The sequence below is a fragment of the Ascaphus truei genome, chromosome 17 (assembly GCF_040206685.1).
Source record: "Ascaphus truei isolate aAscTru1 chromosome 17, aAscTru1.hap1, whole genome shotgun sequence".
Taxonomy (NCBI): Eukaryota; Metazoa; Chordata; class Amphibia; order Anura; family Ascaphidae; genus Ascaphus; species Ascaphus truei.
In genome coordinates this window covers 17,297,231-17,320,417 of record NC_134499.1, presented here as the reverse complement: position 1 = coordinate 17,320,417, position 23,187 = coordinate 17,297,231, and the positions used below count along the sequence as shown (strand labels likewise).

Genomic DNA, 23,187 nt, shown 5'->3' with positions numbered 1-23,187 from the left:
GCCATGCAAAATAAATGCCTTTCACATGTAATGAACTTCACACCAGTTATTGTCACAGGAGATGTAGTGTTTCCTGACAACATGTATTGTGTGTGTTTTAAAGTATCAGCTAGGAGTTGTGATGTTACAACAACCTTTAATTCATTCTTCTTTCACACTGAGTTGAAACATTATTGTTACTTCAAGCATCATCTTTTAATTGGACACAAATAATAAATTATTTAAACATGTTATGTGTTCCACTATGAGAACAACTATCATAATAGTGAAAACAGTGAAAGTTCCATGGCAGTTCATAATGTCTTTCTTTATTTGTAGAACCAGATGTTGCCGCTCAAGGACAAATTCACTCAAGTGACCATGAAGATGTTGACACTCCTGGATTAACACAGCATTCAAGTCCTCCTGCTCGTGACACCTACTCAGCTATTGCAGCTTCTGAAGAACAAATCTTGCTTGAAGAAAATCATCGCCATTCAGAAATGATGTCAATGCATGAAAGGATGATGTCATTGCATGAAAGGATGCATCAAAGGTCAATCTCTGAAATATCACAAATAAAAAATTGTCATCATCCAAGTTCCTAAAGAAATCCAAAATCTAAACAGGACATTACAAGCACTAGTTCTGAATGTAAGCCACGCCAATCAGTTTAGGAGTACAGCAAGAGAACAACAATTCCACTTTACCCCATCAGAGGATGGATCTTTACATGCTGCTACTTTTTCTCCAGAGTCATCACTTCTTCATTCCCCACTTCAGGATGATACAGGTACAGTAGGTGCAAGTTCTGTGCAGGTCCCTGTCAACATCCAACCGCTTACATCATCTGTTGAAAAGATGGAAACGACACCTACAAATGAGACACGCAAAAGAAAGTTTGGGCAACAATTACTAATCACCAGCTTTTGGAAGAAGAAAAAAACACAAACAGAAGAAAGTGCTCCACCACCACTGTTGCAATGTTTGTCAAGTGTTTCACAACTGCCACAGCCCACACCCAGTGCCCCTGAAGTGCCACAGCCCACACCCAGTGCCCCTGAAGTGCCACAGCCCACACCCAGTGCCCCTGAACTGCCACAGCCCACACCCAGTGCCCCTGAAGTGCCACAGCCCACACCCAGTGCCACTGAACAGCCACAGCCCACACCCAGTGCCCCTGAAGTGCCACAGCCCACACTTAGTGCTCCTGAAGTGCCACAGCCCACACCCAGTGCCACAGAACTGCCACAGGCCAGTACAAGTGGTACAGTTAAGGCGAGAGTACTTGGCAGAGGGAAAAGGCAAACACAACAGCCAACAAGCAGGCCTGTGACTCGCTCTCAAAAGGATAAACAAAAATAAATAATCACATTCACTAATTTTTTTGGTGTACTGGTGTTGTTTACTGCAGACTCTTCATGCATAGTGTATGTATGATCATGTACAGATGCTTGATAACATTCAAGTATGTCCTTGTACACATTAATGTTTATAAATGCTCACTGACTGAATGAAGGCATATTTTATAACATATGAATATCTATTAATCATCAGTTGATTCATGGTATAACATTATTACACACTTGGCATGTTAATGGAAGATGACTTTCACTTAGCTCTTGTTCAAGATGAGATGTATCTGGGTTATTTTTGTAATGTAGATAGTCATTTCATGACTAATATTATTGACATACAACTTTAAGTAACTACCCATATAACAGCATACATTTTAATGTTATATTTTCTTGTGTCTTAACTCTGTAAGACATTACTTACCTTAATCTTCATTCATAGTTCATAATGTTGGCATGTGATCATGTATGATTTTTGGTTACAATAACAGATCTGTAAGTCTGTATGAATATATCTGTAGTCTCTCTGTATCTCTATCTATCTACTATATATTTCTGAAAGCACTGTATGTCTGCGTCCCTAGCGGCAATCTCATTGGTCCCTTGGCCTGCCCGCCCCCGCACCTCTCATTGGCCTCACACACTCACACCACCCCCTTGGCCCGCCCCCGCACCTCTCATTGGCCTGAGGCAGAGTGACGGGCCAAAAAAAACACACACACACACACACACACACACAGCCTCACTCTCCCCCGTCAGTTGGACCGCAGATCACCTTCCACACACCCCCCCCCCCTCCTCTCCCGGTGCCCCTCACTCTCTCCCCCCTCCCCACCTCACCCAAATCCGCGACCCGGGCCTCCTGCTCTCCCCCTCACGTGCGCCGCTACCGGTGCCCCTCCTCTCCCGGTGCCCCTCACTCTCTCTCCCCTCCCCACCTCACCCAAATCCGCGACCCGGGCCTCCTGCTCTCCCCCTCACGTGCGCCGCTACCGGAGAGGGGAAGCGCGACCCGGCCCTCCTGCTCTCCCCCTCACGTGCGCCGCTACCGGAGAGGGGAAGCGCGACCCGGCCCTCCTGCTCTCCCCCTCACGTGCGCCGCGCGACCCGGGCCTCCTGCTCTCCCCCTCACATGCGCCTCTCCCGGTGCCCCTCCTCTCCCGGTGCCCCTCACTCTCTCCCCCCTCCCCACCTCACCCAAATCCGCGACCCGGGCCTCCTGCTCTCCCCCTCACGTGCGCCGCTACCGGAGAGGGGAAGCGCGGCCCGGGCCTCCTGCTCTCCCCCTCACGTGCGCCACTACCGGAGAGGGGAAGCGCGGCCTCCTCCAGTCACCCACACACCCACCCAGTCACCCACACACCCACCCACCCAGTCAGTCACCCATTCACCCACCCAGTCAGTCTCCCACTCACCCACCCACTCAGTCTCCCACTCACCCACCCACTCAGTCTCCCACTCACCCACCCACTCAGTCTCCCACTCACCCACCCACTCAGTCTCCCACTCACCCACCCACTCAGTCTCCCACTCACCCACCCAGTCAGTCTCCCACTCACCCACCCAGTCACTGACCCCACCACCCACCCACTCACCGACACCACCTACCCACTCACTGACCCACCCAGTCACCGACCCCAGTCACTGACCCACCCAGTCACCGACCCTGAAAAAGTCACCCAGTCACCGACCCACCCAAAGTCACCCACCCACTGACCCACCCAAAGTCACCCACCCACCGATCCAAAGTCACCCACCCACCAACCCAAAGTCACCCACCCACCAACCCAAAGTCACCCACCCACCCACCGACCCAAAGTCACCCACCCACCCACCGACCCAAAGTCATCCACCCACCGACCCAACTCACCCACCCACCGACCCAACTCACCCACCCAACCACCAACCCAAAGTCAACCACCAACCCAAAGTCACCCACCGACCCAAAGTCACCCACCCACCGACCCAAAGTCAAACCGACCCAAAGTCACCCACCCACCTACCGACCCAAAGTCACCCACCCACCGACCTAAAGTCACCCACCCACCGACCCAAAGTCACCCACCCACCCACCGACCCAAAGTCACCCACCCACCCACCGACCCAAAGTCACCCACCCACCGACCCAAAGTCACCCACCCACCCACCGACCCAAAGTCACCCACCCACCCACCGACCCAAAGTCATCCACCCACTGACCCAAGTCACCCACACACCGACCCAACTCACCCACCCAACCACCGACCCAAAGTCACCCACCGACCCAAAGTCACCCACCCACCGACCCAAAGTCAAACCGACCCAAAGTCACCCACCCACCCACCGACCCAAAGTCACCCACCCACCGACCCAAAGTCACCCACCCACCCACCGACCCAAAGTCAAAAACCCACCCACCAAACCCAAAGTCAAAAACCCACCCACCAAACCCAAAGTCACCCACCCACCCAAAGTCACCCACCCACCCACCGACCCAAAGTCACCCACCCACCCACCGACCCAAAGTCACCCACCCACCCACCGACCCAAAGTCACCCACCCACCGACCCAACTCACCCACCCAACTACCGACCCAAAGTCACCCACCGACCCAAAGTCACCCACCCACCGACCCAAAGTCAAACCGACCCAAAGTCACCCACCCACCGACCCAAAGTCACCCACCCACCGACCCAAAGTCAAACCGACCCAATGTCACCCACCCACCGACCCAAAGTCACCCACCCACCGACCCAAACTCAAACCGACCCACCCACCCAAACTCAAACCGACCCAAACTCCCCCACCCAGTCAGAGATGTGTGTGTGGGTCGGGAGGCTAATTGCGCGACCAGTCAGTAAAAAAACAGTGCAGCAAGCCTTTACAGTACATTTGTTACACTGGCAAAGGAGCAAATGGAAACAATGTGAGGCAATTCAACATGGTCTTTTATTGGTGGAGTCAGTAAAAAAACATTTATTTACAATATTGAAACATTTAAAGTGCACAGCAATTCAAAACATCAACACACAATAATACATTCTGCAGCCATTATTAAATTATTTTGCCACAAAACATTTTTGGTGCATGGGGCACAGGGAGTTAAAGTGACTTGCTTTTTATGTACTATATTTGGGGGTTGTCTTTGGGGGTTTATTCATCCAATTATTATGATGAACTGCCTTTTGAAATGACACTGCTGATAACTATTTCAGCCACACACCTCCAGAGTTTTTAATCCCTCCCTAGCCAAGCATATTGCCATTGTGTTCTTAATCCACCCATAGCCGAGCTACAAACACAGTACGCCTGTGTCTAATCACACCATCCCCCTCCCCCAACCCTTAGAGGCCTGTTGTTTGAACGGTAATGCTTTGGAAAAACCCCTGTCGAATTTGAAATGTAAATCTGATGTGCAAAGCACTGTGAGAATTGAGAGTACACTGAGACAGTATTTCATCAGGGTGTGAAAATATTTGTCAGTCACTATGGTTTACAGTCACATGTTTTTAATACAATACAGTACACTCTTTAATATCTTTAAAATAAAAATATATAAATCCTGGTATAAATCCTGGTAAAATATTTTATAAATAAATAAATAAAATAATTCATTGGTGCACTGTAGGGGTGGCTGTAAATGATTATGATTCGCAGGAAAGTGAATAAATATTTATTTTATTTTAAAAATAATCAGAATAATTCATACAGTAATGCAGTCTTTATTAAGTTATTTTGGCAGCTTGAAATTGGATAACCATTTGGAAAACCTTTGTGAAACATGGGGAAACATGAGTAATGCACATTTATAAGAATATTAGTTAATACTACAGTATATACAGTACAGTACTGTAATGTACTGTATAATATACTGTACTGTATATACTGTATAGTAAAATTAATTTTTCTTTAGTCTTTATCTTTTCCTCATTCTGTCTGCAGTACAGTAGTTCATTGAGAGAGGAGAGAAGTTGTGTACATCATTGCTGCTGTATACAGTACTAGTACTCTTACTATCTGGAAAGAAAAAATCTTTGCCATACTTACCTGTAACATACTGTACTTACAATACTACAGCACAGTACTACTTTTCTGATGCTTGCCCATTACGCGCGATGACAATGGGCAACACAGTGGCAATATGGTCTATTTATTTATTGCAGCGTTCCACGGTGAGTACATCGTTCCAAAAACTCAGTATGCCTTTCAACAACTCGTCCTTTTTGGAGGGTTTCACCACTTTCCGAATATGGTCCTTCAGCTGATGCCAGACCATTTCGATCGGATTGAAGTCTGGCGACCTGTCCTTGGAAAGAAAGGACAATTGGTTTAAGAGCTAAAAACAGTGGGGAACAAAAATGGGACACGGTCTACTGCACTTACTCCGCTAGCGTCTTCACCCAGTTGATGCCGCGCTCAAGGATATGCGCCGTTGACGCAGTGTGCTTGGGATCGTTGTCCTGGTAGAAGCGGTGACCATTGGTGAAGTCGCGTGTGATGTATTGCACTATCTCGGGCACAATGTTGTCTTGGAAGTAAGCTTTATTCATGATTCCTATAGCAAGAAAAGAAAAGTGCTCAAAAAACTGCACAATAGTACAGTACAGTGCATACGGTAAGGCAACACTAGTCAAGTACAGTGCATTAGGCGACATTATATTTGATACATTTTACCTTCAAAGATGACAATGCATCCCGGTCCACGCCTAGAGATGGCACCCCACACATGCAGCTTCACAGGGTGTTTTGGCCGCGGCTTCAAAGATAAGCGGCCTTTTTTGTGGAACGCAAATCGTGCAAATCTCTCCAGCGACACAGTAGACTCATCAGTGAAGATGCAATTCTGGAAAGTCTCCCCGCTGTCGATCCATGCCTGGGCCTGGAGCACTCTTTTGATTTTGTTTGCGTCCCGTATCATGGGGTACGCTCTGTAATGACAAGGAATAAAAAAAAATTGCGGCACAGTGCAGTACAGTTTGCGAAACAACACTTTTACCTCCTGTACTGTCCAGAACTAACCTCACACGTCCATATTTCCATCCAATGCTGCGTCTCATCTTCTTTATGCTGCTCTCGGATACAGTCAGATTGTGCTTTTCCTGCAGAGTGTATTTGACCCTTAATGCACTCCTCTCATCATTCTCCTCACTTATTTTGTCCACCAGAAGAGTTGTCTCCCTACAATGTAAAGAAATTATATTGTTTTATTAATATGCAGCAATATAAAATGTATATAATGTAATGTTGTAATATACAGTACATTAAATATAAATAGACAAAATATATACTGTATACTGTTGTACTATAAATATAAATATACAAAATAAATATACTGTTGTAATATAAATATAAATATACAGTACATCCTATTCAGTATATACCGTTGTAAGATTAATTGAAATATACAAAAAATGTATACCGCTGTACTATAAATATAAATAGACAAAATATATATACTGTTGTACTATAAATATAAATATACAAAATAAATATACTGTTGTAATATAAATATAAATATACAGTACATCCTATTCAGTATATACCGTTGTAAGATTAATTGAAATATACAAAAAATGTATACTGCTGTACTATAAATATAAATAGACAAAATATATATACTGTTGTACTATAAATATAAATATACAAAATAAATATACTGTTGTAATATAAATATAAATATACAGTACATCCTATTCAGTATATACCGTTGTAAGATTAATTGAAATATACAAAAAATGTATACTGCTGTACTATAAATATAAATAGACAAAATATATATACTGTTGTACTATAAATATAAATATACAAAATAAATATACTGTTGTAATATAAATATAAATATACAGTACATCCTATTCAGTATATACCATTGAAAGATTAATTGAAATATACAAAAAAATGTATACTGCTGTACTATAAATATAAATAGACAAACTACTGTACAGTATGTTGTAATATAAATCAACAGAAATAACAACAGTATTACAGTAGATACAGAACTGTACTGTAGATGTACAGTACAGTTTTCTATATTTTTTTTGTTAGGTTTTATAAATATACTTACGCGTTTGTTACCCTTGGTGCCTTTTTCCGGTCTCTGTTTTTTCCTTGTGCATGATAGCTCACGGTGGTTAATGGCACAACGAGGTCAGAAGTAGCTAACCAGCGTTGGATAGCAGCAATTCGGTGTCCGCTCCTGTACATCTCCTTAATTCGCATGCTGAGATCCTTTGAAATCTTTTTAACAGGCATTGCTGCGAGTGGAAAGAAATACAAACACAAGAATGTATATTCGATGTTTAGTCGATGTGTATTCTATGTGCAGTCAATCCACAAAATGGATGGTGTATTTATACGGTAATCACTCACAATAGAGTACGCCCACTTTCAACACCTGTACCTGGCCACCATGCATAAAAGGTCACACACTTTGCATAGGCCACCACTCCATGATCTTTATCTGAACTTGCCCTTGTCCAGATACTGTACTGCATTGTGCCACCTGCTTCCATGGAGCATCCCCGGTTCTATGGACGCAAGAACCTTCTCACCTCTGCCATGCCTGTCATGCTGAAAAAGCGAAATGCAGGAGCCGTTTCCACGCCAAGGGCAAAGCGACAGGCTAAGGCCAATAAAGAAAACCTTCTGCTGACCCCAAAGGCTAAGGGTTTTCTTAGACGTAAGCCTCATTATGTGAAGGAGATATAAGGTAATACGCTCTCTACGCAAAACGAATGGCAGCCAACCCATCGGACCCGCAGACCACTTCCCATATGCTTCGACGACTCTGCTTTAACTGTCCCGGAAATCTTCATTCCGTCTTCTCCACCCCCATCTTCTCTGGTTCCATCTGACGACGCTGCCGCCTCTGAAATCCACGGGTCACTTTCTCCTTTGCGCTTAGATGACTCTGCTTCTCGCCCGGAAATCCAAAGGTCACCTTCTCCATCCCTCTTCGACGATGCTGCCGCTTCTCCTCTACCGGGTATCCACAGGTCACCTCCTCCACTCTCCATCGATGCCGCTTCTCTCCATGGAACCCCCATCTCATCCTCCGTTGCACCCATCCCCCCAGATGTCCAGACGCCATGCACAAGAAGCAGCTCGTTGGATCGAATGCTGAATGGGATAAGTGTGGATCTCCCTGGGAATTCTATTGTGCTGGCAAAGATAGATCTGCTTCTGGAGACCATGTTAAATGTGGAGCAACGGATGCAACAAATGGAGCAAGGGATGGAACAACGGATGCTACAAATGGAGCAACGGATGGATCAACGGATGGAGAAGATAGAGGCTGACATTGCGGGCATACATTATTTGCTCGGTGCTAATGCCCCTGTTTCCCCGACGCCGGAGCAGGAGGGTGACATGGATGTAATGAATGGGACCTTCGACCCCCTTCCATCACCAAGCACCCCCCCTCCACCACAAGATGTAGTGTACATGTATGCCGTTGAGGAGGACATGACAACCCCGTCAAGACCACGCCAGGAGACAACACGGCGACCACGACCGGAGGAAAGCTTCCTCCCTGACATCCTACCATCGCCCGTCACCACAAGCACACCCGCTCCCAAAAGACCTACACCCGCTCGCATCGAAACAGTGCCCGACATCACCCTGCGCGATCTGACAGCAGCGCTAAGGGAGAAGTATAGGGTGATGAGTGCTGGTGTACCCCACAAGTATGCCTTGATCATTTTTAAGCACCATGTTCCCTACACGTTGTACTGCGAGTGGATGTTCAAAGTGAACTACGATGGGAATCGCCTAAAAAAGGCCCTTCTTGCCAATTTAAGGAAAAACATTGGGGAAGAATTGCGGCGCTTTTATACAGTTACAGATCCTGTAATGAAAGGCGTTAGAGACTGTATTAATGGCGTTTTGCGCCATGCAAGGAATCGGCCATGGATGGACAATGTAGAGGACTGTCAGTGAGACCATACTGTTGTGCTGAACTGTTTTGTACTCTCCATGTTTTGCCCTACAGTACCTGCTGTACTTAAACAAAGGAGATGTTGTTGTGTGTTTTTTTTCACAGGACATGCACAACTCCAGTCCCTGAGGGCCACAAACAGGCACGGTTTTCAATGTTGCCCTGAAAACCTGCCCTGTTTGCTGCCCTCTAGGACTGAACTGGTGCAGGTCTGACTGACAGTGTTGCGCACCATCCCACTGTACTGTATACAGTACTGGGTTTCTTTAATAAAGGAGATGTTACTTAAAATGTCACTTTAACTCCCTTTGCCCCATGCACCAAAAATGTTTTGTTTTGTTGATGGTTAGAATTGCTGTGCACTTTAAATGTTTCAATATTGTAAATAAATGTTTTTGTAGTGACTCCACCAATAAAAGACCATGTTGAATTGCCTCACATTGTTTCCATTTGCTCCTTTGCCAGTGTAACAAATGTACTGTAGAGGCTTGCTGCAATGTTTTTTAACTGGCTGGTCGCGCAATTGGCGTAGGAACTAGGTCAATTGGCGTGGGAACTAGGTCAATTGACGTGGGAACTTCTGTTCTAGGGCACCTAGAAATAAAATTAATTTGGCCCCTAGATGTTAGGAACCCCCTCACTTGACCCCAACAGGGTCCCAGCAGTAATGGCGGCGAGAAAGGGTCACGCCGGCGAGGAGGGTCCTACCATTGAGCGCAATGGCGGAGAAAGCTTTGAACCGGCTAAGTCAGAATGAGCAGAAACCTGGAACCCACAACTCCGGTCGGTTCGAGCTAGAGGGCTCAGATTCGGGCACCATGTAGTCCTAGTTGCGGCAGGATTGCATGGCAAATTGCGACCCTCTCGTGGCAAAAGAACGGAGTCAGGGTGATGTTAAAGTTCAGGTTTCTGCCATTGACTGCATGGCAGAAAAAAAGCCACTTTGGTAATGTGCTTTTAAACTATCTTTTTGTATCTCCGGTTCTGGGGGTCTTGGAAGGCTGATATTTTGCCACTATGGCAAGGGTCCTCCCGCATGGGGACCAGGTAAATTTCAACCCGCTCAGACCCACAGAACGGGTTATTTTACATTATACAGTATGTACTTACAGTATGTACAGGATTTATATATTTTTATTTTAAAGATATTAAAGAATGTACTGTATTGTATTAGAAACATGTGACTGTAAACCATAGTGACTGACAAATATTTTCACACCCTGATGAAATACTGTCTCAGTGTACTCTCAATTCTCACAGTGCTTTGCACATCAGATTTACATTTCAAATTCGAGAGGGGACTTTTCAAAGCATTACCGTTCAAACAACAGGCCTCTAAGGCTTGGGGAGGGGGATGGTGTGATTAGAAGCAGGCGTGCTGAGTGTTTGTAGCTCGGCTATGGGCGGATTAAGAACACAATGGCAATATGCAGCAGATCAACGACCCAGTGGAGAGAGGGGGATGGTACTGTAGGCTAGCTAGGGTGACTCAGCCGATTGACGCTTGGCTAGGGAGGGATTAAAAACTCTGGAGGTGTGTGGCTGAAATAGTTAGCAGCAGTGTCATTTCAAAAGGCAGTTCATCATAATAATTGGATGAATAAACCCCCAAAGACAACCCCCAAATATAGTACATAAAAAGCAAGTCACTTTAACTCCCTGTGCCCCATGCACCAAAAATGTTTTGTGGCAGAAGAATTTAATAAAGGCTGCAGAATGTATTATTGTGTGTTGATGTTTTGAATTGCTGTGCACTTTAAATGTTTCAATATTATAAATAAATGTTTTTGTACTGACTCCACCAATAAAAGACCATGTTGAATTGCCTCACATTGTTTCCATTTGCTCCTTTGCCAGTGTAACAAATGTACTGTAGAGGCTTGCTGTACTGTTTTTTACTGGCTGGTCGCGCAATTGGCGTAGGAACTACGGCAATTGGCGTGGGAACTAGGTCAATTGGCGTGGGAACTTCTGTTCGAGGGCACCTAGAAATAAAATTTATTTGGCCCCTAGATGTTAGGAACCCCCTCACTTGACCCCAACAGGGTCCCAGCAGTAATGGCGGCGAGAAAGGGTCACGCCGGCGAGGAGGGTCCTACCATTGAGCGCAATGGCGGAGAAAGCTTTGAACCGGCTAAGTCAGAATGAGCAGAAACCTGGAACCCACAACTCCGGTTCGGTTCGAGCTAGAGGGCTCAAATTCGGGCACCATGTAGTCCTAGTTACGGCAGGATTGCATGGCAAATTGCGACCCTCTCGTGGCAACAGAACGGAGTCAGGGTGATGTTAAAGTTCAGGTTTCTGCCATTGACTTGCATGGCAGAAAAAAAGCCACTTTGGTAATGTGCTTTTAAACTGTCTTTTTGTATCTCCGGTTCCGGGGGTCTTGGAAGGCTGATATTTTGCCACTATGGCAAGGGTCCTCCCGCATGAGGACCAGGTAAATTTCAACCGCTTACACCCACAGAACGGGTTATTTTACATTATATTCGCGCAATTGGCGTGGGAACTACTTAGGGCCGCGGTCAAGTTCACGGGCAATTTGGCGTGGGAACTTCAGTTCTAGGGCACCTAGGAATAAAATTATTTTTGCCCATAGATGTTAGGCACTGTATACCACTGTACAGTATACTGTGGAAGACAAATAATGAAACGATACTGAATATGTAGAATAAATGCATAGTCTTATTTATTCAGGGTTTATTACACAGTATACTGTACGGCCGGAAAACATCAGCATACAGTACAATATTATCCATCGAAACCCCCCATTAGCCGTTTTCTTTTCTGAGGAAAAAAAAAGAAAAGTTTTAATGTACAGTAATGGTCAGCCCCCTAAAGAAGTACCCAGCCAGCCCCACCAAAATAATACGGCAACAAGACAGTACTCACCATAGAATTAAAATTAATTTTCCCCCAGATGTTAGGAACCCCCTCACTTCACCCCAACAGGGTCCGAGCATGTACAGTACTGTACTTTAAATTAAATTAAATATGCAATTTTACTTTTACTGCGCGCGCACGCACAGACTGTGTACTGCAGGTTGAACCGCGAAGGTATTAGACTTCAGAGACAACAGCTCGCAAACGCCCTCATGCGTTTTTACACGGCATTGCAGTATTGCAGCCAGCGGGAATAAAATGCTTAAATCACAACCGCGAAAATAACGCTATACACCCCGGGAGAAAACGACACAAAACCACACATCACCGGGATCTTCTGAAATTCGCGGAGCTAGCCAAGTAAGAATAAAGTTGGTCGCCAGTGTACTTATTAATTTATTAAAAAAAAAAAAATTTGGCGCGAGCAAGGGAATTCATAGAGCCGCAGCAGCGGCCTAAATCCACACGCCACGGGCATGTGGTTATCATTAATTCTCGAACACTGTACATATATATATATATAGTGCTGTATGCTGGGTGATAATGGGGAAAGGCGGGGTTGCAGACCTGCCTAAGACATGCAGATGAGCATACAGCTATATTTGCATATTTGCTTTCCTGTGGAGGGTTTTTGTCACTTTTTTTACTCACCATAACTTAACTCAGTATTATGGTTTAGCCTATCCCATAGCCTCTCTTGCTTTCCCAGTAAAATCAACCCCACACTGATGAGACCCATCAAGGTCGAAACAGCTGTCTGTGGGTGGTTTTCTGGGTATGCACCTTAACCCTGGCTGTGCTCAAAGCTGTGACCATGCAGCAAGCTTAAGCCTATAGGGAACCATGTTAAAAATGGTTATTGAGGCAAAAAGTGACACTGTGTGCTGATTTGCATGTCATTTCCCAGAATCCCTTGCTGCAGTGGAAGTGCTGTATGCTGGGTGATAATGGGGAAAGGCGGGGTTGCAGACCTGCCTAAGACATGCAGATGAGCATACAGCTATATTTGCATATATATATATATATATATATATATATATATATATATATATATATATATACACACACATATATACATACATACATACTATATATATACACATACAATATATAGTTAAATATATATAGATATATCTAAATATATATATATATAATTATAGATATATTTATTTATATATATATATATATATATATCTATATATCAAGAGAGAGACAAACGGAGAGAGTCAAAGAGAGAGAGAGAGACAAAGAGAAAAGAGAGAGAGAAAGAGAGGGAGAGAAAGAGAGAGAGAAACAGAGAGAGAAAGACAGAAAGAGAGACAAAGAGAGAGATTTGTGTGTATGATTAATTTTAGCTAAGTGTAAGTAGAAATCTGTTCATTATAGCACTGTAGATGATTTCGCACACATTGTTATTGTAATTAAAAGAGTAAACTTGTTTTGCACATTTTGATTGCCTACGCCGAAAGTAAAGTTTCGATTCCTGTGAAAAGAGGGTATCTTAGACAAAGAATTTCAGCCAATTATTGTAACACATTTCTTGTGGGAAAAAACCTAGGCGTATAACTGTTAGGTTGTATTATAACCTTGGAACAAACCGCTAAAATAACATGTAACTATTCACACATTTAGCATACATCCGTATGCGTTCAACTTAGACACTGTACACTTGAAGAGAGAAGAAATGGCAGGAACTTCCACATTGCACAGCCATCCACGTAAATCATACAAATTTTTGATTTATGAAGCAATCGAATCAACGCCACAGAAAAAGGCAACTGTGGGGGAAATCTATGACTTGATCCAAAACAAAAATCCATACTACCAAGAAACAGCCAAACAAAGAAATTTTAAAACTTCTGTACGTTTCACTTTATCTGCAAATGAATGTTTTGAGCGTGTCCATGATCATCAAGATCAACGATATGGATGCTGGCATGTTGCTTCATCATTTAAACTTACCATGGAACATGGTACATATCTTCTGTTAAATAGCATATTTTTGCCTAACACCAGTTACATTCAAGCCGCACAGACTGTCGCGTCTGCTGATATACCTGCACCGTCCATTCATCAAGACCAGATGCAAGATGGACATAACTACTGTGATATGTATCCAAACTTATATGGCCAATACGAATGTGGAGGTGAAAACAACCAACAACTGTACGTACCTCCGGACGTCTTGTTTGATGAAGCCACTGCAGATCCATATGATGGCCTCACGGAGATGTGTCTGATTCAGGATTCAACGGTTGCCTCAACCATGGATGATACTGTTGTGCCTTCCTGGAGTGAGTTGTTGCAGCCAAATCAGTTTTGACTTCTACAAGAATGGTAAATACAAATTTCGTTATGCCTTTACTCAAATTATATATGTGTACATTAATAATATACACAATTTGTTAGCCAAATGAGTGGATATAGCGTAACATTGCAGACAGCCTTACATGTAGCGTGCACAAATACATTATTTCCTATAACAATATACTACATGACGAACCATTAGTACACATTGGTGACGGAGTCCTAAATCATAGATTATTATCGCTTTTAAAGTATCATTTCTAAATGTTACACTAACTGTAACACACACACACACACCTCATTGTTTAGCATTCAACATATAAATAGTTGTTCGCTAGTCGTCACAATCATCTAATATAATGATTATCCCATCTGAAATCATACATTGGTCCCATGTTTTCATCTTTGACATCTGTGAAATACAGCAAACACATGATGTTCAAAGATGGCACATTTATCTATGTTTCAGCATGACAACAAAAACAAAGTGTCGCCCACATATGACGTGGGAACGTGGTCATGTCCCAAGGCGTCCTTAAAAAGGTTACCGATGCAAGCCCCCCCCAACCAACATGCGCGCGTGAAACAGTATTGACTGTGCCCGCAGCTTATTGTTACGGTCAGTGCAGTGTGTCACGCGTGCGCGTCGGTGGGGCGGTGCGTGCACAGTGCTGGAGGCCAATGTTCATTCAGTGGGAGGGGTATTTGCGTGCATTTCATGTTGCCTTAACATGACGTCACACATATTTTTTTCGCTCATTGGCTGATCGTCCGTTTTGGCTGTGGGCACACGTCCGTTTACAAAGTTTAGATATGTACGTGTGTTGAAGTGAATTTATTTCGCTTCCATATCATAACTTTCAGCCATGATATGCGTACTGCTAGCAGTACCATGGAGGGACATGTATTGAACGCACAGCGTACACATCGTTTTGCACATGCGCTAAGACTTAGTCCACACATTCGTGACGTGTGCGCGCAACAGACGTTGTGCGCGCACATTATTATGTATGCAGGCACCGGAACAAACATATCAGTAGTAATGCGAGCAACGCCATTTGAAACATGAGATAGTTCTGTATCTTTAGTTTGATCCTTGCAGTTTAAACATATACGTAACTTATGCGTGAATATCCACAATCATATAGAGATGTGTTAAGCGTTGTCATGCTGAAACATAGATAAATGTGCCATCTTTGAACATCATGTGTTTGCTGTATTTCACAGATGTTCAGGATGAATACATGGGACCAATGTATGAATTCAGATGGGACAATCGTTATATTAGATGATTGTGACGACTAGCGAACAACTATTATAATAAATATGTAACAATGCTTGCAATGATTGGTGGGCAGATTAACAATCACTACATAATGTTATCCTATTGTGCAAATATTTACTATGCACTTAATTATCATAATGATGTTGCTAAGCACTGAAGTTAGATCTTATATTCATAAATTTTTAATTTCTACTAACATTATATGTATTGTCATGTGATATATGCTACCCACATTATCACTCGGCAAACACATTAATCTACTATATATTATACTCTCACGTGTGACTTGGCAAAGAATGTAAATGCTACATAACAACTCGTAGACATTGTATCTCAACGTACACAATAACAATAGGGAGGTGATAGAAACTTTTTACTCGTGTGAATGTTATATTATCACCTAGGTTGTAGTGCTAACCTAACATGCATGAGCTAATGAATGTTAGGTACAGATCATTAAACCATGAACATTTGTGTGTACATTTCATTCACACGATTAACTATAGTTTAGTGTTATTATTAAACGTTCAACACATACATAGCTAAGTGACGCCGATGATAAAAACAACATTATTATGTAGGTTAATATTATTTCTGGTAGAAATACATGCATCACACAAAAACTAAAACACACACACACTCACACTATGTTGCCGAAATGTGTGCGTATGTAAATGTATACTTCATTTATGTTCATATGTTGACAGTTGTTATAAATGATCATGATCATTATGAATAAGTAACGTGAATGAAATAAAAAATTTATTAACTATATTGTCATTGTGTTGAATGATTTAGGAAAACTTGTGAATCCAAAGAACTATACTTTGTAATGGTGTTAACATTTTGACAAATGTAACATGTACGTCAAATCAACACACATCTTTCACTTATACATACACATGTGACAATGTATCAATCAACATGAAGATGAAGTGAGAGAATAAATAATGACATACATTGCAATGTTAATGATGTTTACCACATTTGGGTCATTTCATACAAACATGCATTGAGTGTAAACATCGCTCATGTGCATGAATGGATGTTGTTATGTTGTCAAAATTACATGTTATGTAATGTACGTAATGATTTGAAAACACACTGTACAATAACCACCAAGTGTAGATAAACGCACGGACACAATACAGAAAGGACATATTTCAATTGTCACAACTTTTTCATTACGTTCTCTTTATACATCCTCTAACTATACCTGTATCGAGGTTTGCACATGTTATTACAGATGTGAATTCAAATACATAGCATGAGCAGTCCTTGGAGTGATATACCTTGAAAAAGAAAACATGAATGAATATAAATCATTGTCATGACATGTTCATTAAGGTAAGCAAAACACAGAAGTGACACTTTTGTATGTGATATGAAACAAAATATAGAATACGTCAAATATGATCCTAAATACACAATAGTCAACACATCATTGTGACACATGTCACACTCCAAAAGAAAAATTGTATGTAACCATATTGCACTAGCTATTGGCTATCGACATAGTAGGTTTATTGTGTATGCATAACCAAAAATAGCATGTACAGAAAATATAGATTTAATACACATTATTCCCTCACGTACACACAACACCTTTTAGTGGTAAGAAGTAGAATACAACCTGTTGATGAATGACATACCGGTGCCACATGCAATTGTCCACACAGCAGAGAACAGAAAGGTGGGAGAACCATATTCATCTGTTTCCTAAGTGAATGGTATTTGGACACATGAATTTATCATTACAATGAATGAATACATCTATGTAGTACTATGAACATATATGTATTTGCTTACATGAAAAATATGTGTTTATGACATTCCGACGTGTCTCCACACCACAGGCTGTTTGCTCAGTGTCAGCTGGTAAATTTACGGGATGCTCCTCCTCCAAGCCCTGACATATGTCGGTTTCTAAATTATTGCGGAGTGCCAGATTGTGCAAAATGCAACATGCAATTACAATATCTGACACTTTAGCAGGCTTATATTGAAGTGCCCCACCAGTTCTATCTAAACACCTGAATCGTTTTTTCAGAAGCCCAAATGTCCTCTCTATGACGGATCGTGTAGATATATGTGCAACATTATACCTCTCCTCTGCTTCAGATTGAGGGTTTGCCAACGGGGTCAACAGCCACGGCATAATTCCGTATCCTGAGTCACCTATAATCCATCGTGCACAAATATGAAACAATTTGTGTTAACATTATTACATACAACAGTTCATAGAAAAACAAGAGTTGTTTGTTAACACATCATAATATGTACTCATCCACCAGCCAACCAGGTCCAAAATAGCCTTGTTCGAAAGCATGGAAGACAGATGAGTTTCTCAGGATAGAGGAATAGTGACTGGAACCAGGGAATTTGGCTACCACATTCATAATCTTCATCGTGGCATCGCATACCACCTGTACATTCAGGGAATGGTAGTGCTTACGATTGCGGTAAGCATGCTCACTCTGACTAGGCAGGATCAAAGCAACATGGGTGCAATCTATTGCACCCATCACACATGGTATCCCGGCTATGGCATAAAAGCCATTCCTCACTTCCAGCCACTCTGTGAGCTCTGTAGGAAAATGAATATAATTCCTAGTGCGTCTATTCGGAGCACATAGAAACTGGGTAAAGGCCCGCGAGAATGTAGATTGCGAGACCCCGCCCACTATGCCCACAGTTGTCTGGAATGACGCGAAAGCAAGATAATGTAATGAGTACAGCATTTTAACAAGCCCAGGGACTGCACGACCTCTGGCTGTCACAAAATCTAAATCTCCCCGGATCTCTTCATAAAGAGATAAGATTGCTGATGAACTCAAATGATACCTACTTACAATCTCCTCCTCACTCATCCCATCTAACATGGTTCTCTCCCTGTACAAACGAGGACGAGGCACAACTTCTCTCCTCTCTCTTCTCCTCTCATCTCCTTGCCCTTGCCCTCTCCCTCTCCTCTCCGCATCCCTGTCCCTGTCCCTGTCACTGTCACTGTCCCTTCCTTGCCCTGTGACATCCTGTCCCTCAGCTAGCCTCTCCTCCAATAGAATCTTCCTCCGTCTCATGAACATTCGCATTATTTTCAGGTCTGTAGCTGTCAATGCGCAGGTAATTGCCCTCCTTTAAATACCTATGTGATGATGTCACGTGACTTGATGAAGTGCAAGGTGTTACATTAACATATCCAAGTTGTTTACTCCAAACGGGTATCCAGTACCAATTAAAAGGATTATTTATGTGTGTTCACCAGGCAATCATGATATTTGACAATGATGTAACGTTAAGCTTTGTACAACAATTTATTCGCAAGTATTTATGGAATGCATGCACCACTTCTGAACGCAACACTCAGTCATCTCATTACGATACAACCATGACATTGACGTTGACAAACACGTTGCAACATGTCTAATTTCGCATGTTATTGTCACATGTTCACATGAACTAATTGTAATTTGCATATGCAAAATTTATTTCCATCAGGATACTTGCTATTGATTATGTTTCAATCGTCTAAAAATGAGTAACTATTATAGATCTGTGTATAACTTAGCATGAAGTGATTATAATGCATCGTGTACAATGTAAACATGCAATGTTATTGCGTGTCCAATTGCGGACGTCATAAAAAGAGGGAGGTCACAAACTACATGTAATCATGAAAAAAAACAGCTACATTTACATTTGATCATGCGTTACACATTAAAAGCATTCTCTAATGTATAACAAACAAAAAATGAAGTAGCGCCTCTATATAAAACTAACTAATATAAGGAACTGGTATAGCTAATCATGAAAAGGTGCTTGGTGGGGTAGCTAGATATAGACTTATACACAATGATACAGAGTAAAAAAAATGTATAGCAATATAAAGACTAAATCACTACTTGTATTAGGATAAAAAACCTACATATTAATATAAAAAATAAATAAAAATATTTTAGCAAAATTTATTAACACAAAAAAAAATGAAAAAATTGAAAAAGTAAAAAATAAAAAATGAAAAATGAAAAAAACCTTCAGTATAAAAAGTCCTGTTCCAATGATAATAGCACCAGGTTCCTGCAGCCCGTTTCAAAGGGATCACCAGTCCCTAACCATATCTGAAAAAAAAGAAAAGAAAAAACAGGCGCACACCTAGTGCATTAACATAATAAAATTTGTATTTCAAGGAACATAAAATCTTTAAAATGCCCACTCACAAAGATAAAGCGATCAATAGCATGTATGAGATAGGCTCTCATGTGCCGTCAGCTTAGTCCTCACAGTGCGGCTCCAGGTACTGGCGTCGTCACGTGACCCTCCTTGTGTAGCCGGTGAACCGGTGAACCGGTGAACCGGAAGCGAATGCTCGCACTCGGTGTTCGACTAGACGGCTACCCTCTGGACAGCAATGCCCTCAAAGTCAGTGCGGCTCCAGGTACTGGCGTCGTCACGTGACCCTCCTCGTGTAGCCGGTGAACCGGTGAACCGGTGAACCGGTGAACCGGTGAACCGGAAGCGGAAGCTCGCACTTTGTGTTCGGCTAGAAGGAGTCCCTCCGGACAGCAATGCCCTCGAATTCCTCTATGTTAAAATTGAGGCCGTGTGGTACACACAGAGGAGTCAGTTTCTGGCAACGAGTAACCACAGTGTTCGTGGGCAAAATGGCGGTCACAATCTAGTAAACATGCAATGTTATTGAGTGTCCAATTGCGGACGTCATAAAAAGAGGGAGGTCACAAACTACATGTAAACAGGAAAACAAACAGCTACATTTACATTTGATCATGCGTTACACATTAAAAGCATTCTCTAATGTATACCAACATTACTATACGCTGGATCTGTTAGATGTGTGAAATCTGTTACATCATATAATAATTTGAAGCACACTTAAGTAACATGTTTCATATTATGTGACCTCTTCCTTTAAGAGTTTACTATAGGAGTTTCCCTTGACACATCATAACATTAAGACTAATGTGACACGCAAAACATCATAACATAGAAAAGTACAATGTTCTGCCAATAATAAATGTAAGCGGTGACACGATGAAGTGAATCACATCGACACTGTAATGCCAAGCACATTTTTATTAGGAGCAATAGAACGTAAACACTCCTATAAAGTAATAAGTCCCCGCTTCATTGACTCCATCGATGTAGAGATTAGCTTTTTTTTCTAAGTGCCGTCTCGGCAACCTTGCCGATCCTTCTCCCCTCCAACTTGCCAACTTTAGTTGGCGGGACAAATTGCCGTAGAAATCTCCATTTTTGAGTGCCGATCAGCATCGATAAGCTGATCGGGGCTACTAGAATACAGCCGAAAAGTGCCGATAAGTGGGTTATCGGCAGCCGCATGCCGATAAATTTTTATCGGGAAGACAAAATGCCGATTTTGACCACTTATCGGCGCTTACTGAATCGCAAATGAAATTTTGGTGGGAAAATGCCGATAAAAGCCTTATCGGCGCTTACTGCATGAGGCCCTATGTCTCAATGCGCAGCCACGGCCGTTTCCCTGCCCATTCGCATACGCGTCCGTTTCTCTGCACATGCACGGATTTTTCCCTGCACAAGGGCAAACGCTTTTGTTTCCCTGCACATGCGCAGACGCGGCCCTTTCCCTGCACATGCGCAGACGCGGCCCTTTCCCTGCACATGCGCAGACGCCGCCCTACACACACACTAAATATAGAAGTACAAATAATAAAAACCATTACAAATCTACCATTTATAATAAACAAAACACCCAGTGCAAAACATGCAAGGTACGTGCACACGCACACTATAAATATAGAAGTACAACTAGCAAAACTATTTACAATTCCCCCATTTCTAATAAAAGAAACCGACGCACTTGATGGGGAGGGGGGTTAGGGGAGGGTGAGGACAGGAGAGGGGGCGCTGGAACATTATCTGGGGGTGGGTGTGATGGCGGACATGTTACGCAGTGGCCATAGAGAAGCTTAGAGTGGGGGCTGCTCCGGCCCAGGAGAACTTGGACCCACCGTGTCTCTGCCGGGGGGGGGGCGGGGGAGAGAGCGGGGGTTGCTCCGGGCTGGGGACTTAGACCCCCATGTGTCTCCGCTGGGAAAGGGGGGGAGAGTGAGGGCTGCACACACCGAGAGAGACACACACACTGACTGACTGACAGACACACACAAGGAATTCACAGTTACTATAAATATAGAAGTGCAAATAGCTAAATCATTGCATTTTGGCACTGAAAGTGTGTTTTGATTTTTAATTAAAAACATCATTACAAATACAATTTATGTGACAAAAGACAAAGAAGCTTAACTTAAAATACGCTGGCGCTGAGCGCACTCATGCTTGGAGAGCGCTCCAAGCATGAGCGCCGGGTGTCCTCCGATTTACGCAAGCGCGCGTGGGGTGGAAGGGGGGGGCAGCATTGCGGGCCAGCTGAGCGCGCGGGGAAGTATATATTTTTGAAGTGAAACTTCCTTAGTGGCACCTCATTTGAACTGGGGCAAAAATGAATTGTGGAGACAGAAATGAAACGGATGTGACGTCAGTGCTGGCAGTTGAGGCCGGGCTGTGTTCTGGCTCAGCCCAACCCCAACACTGACATCACACCCGCTCCACAAATCAGATGCGGCGGCGGCGGCGATAGCCGCCGGCGCCGCTCCTAATGGCCCCCACTCCCCCCACATGGCTGATGACATATGCGGCGGCGGCGCCGCTAGCCGCCGGCGCCGCTCCTAACGGCCGCCATTCCCCCCGCACATCCGCTGCCAAGCCGCGCATGCTCAGTAATCATGGGGACTGGAGAAAAGCCACGCATGCGCAGAAGCGGTTGGCAGCGGCGCCGTTCCCCGCCCGCTGCCACGGCTGTTGACATGTGTCCCCGTCTGCTGCCCGGGACAGCAGAGACCGCCCGACCGGGACAGCCCCCCACCCACCCTTTCCTTACCCGAATGGGACCTCCCTCCCAGCCCACACATGGGCCCGCCTAACTTCCACTACCGCTGCCATGCCGCGCATGCGCAGAAGCGGCTGGTAGCGGCGCCATTCAGCCCTCCAGTGACTCGGGCGTTTGCGGGCCCCCCAGGAAGCGGTGGTACAAAAACCCGGGCGCAACCCGCGCGGACCCCCCCCCGGACCCCCCACACACTGATGGACCCCCCCCGGACCCCCCACACACTGACGGACCCCCCCACACACTGACTGACCCCCCCCGGATCCCCCCACACACTGACAGACCCCCCCAGACCCCCACACACACTGACTGACCCCCCCAGACCCCCACACACACTGACTGACCCCCCCAGACCCCCACACACACTGACTGACCCCCCCAGACCCCCACACATACTGACTGACCACCCCAGACCCCCACACACACTGACTGACCCCCCAGAGACCCACACACACTGACTAACCCCCCCAGACCCCCACACACACTGACTGACCCCCCCAGACCCCCACACACACTGACTGAC

The 23,187-nt window shown here is 44.0% G+C and overlaps 1 long non-coding RNA gene across 1 annotated transcript in view; it reads right to left on the bottom strand.

Moving 5' to 3' along the window:
- Positions 1-292: 292 nt before the first annotated feature.
- The window catches only part of LOC142468021 (uncharacterized), a 59,520-nt gene continuing 36,625 nt past the window's right edge, over positions 293-23,187 (bottom strand). The window contains exons 2-3 of the long non-coding RNA XR_012788569.1: positions 690-829; positions 293-543 (exon numbers count right to left, since the gene is read on the bottom strand). This is a non-coding gene — a long non-coding RNA (uncharacterized LOC142468021). The remainder of the gene's footprint in view (positions 544-689; positions 830-23,187) is intronic.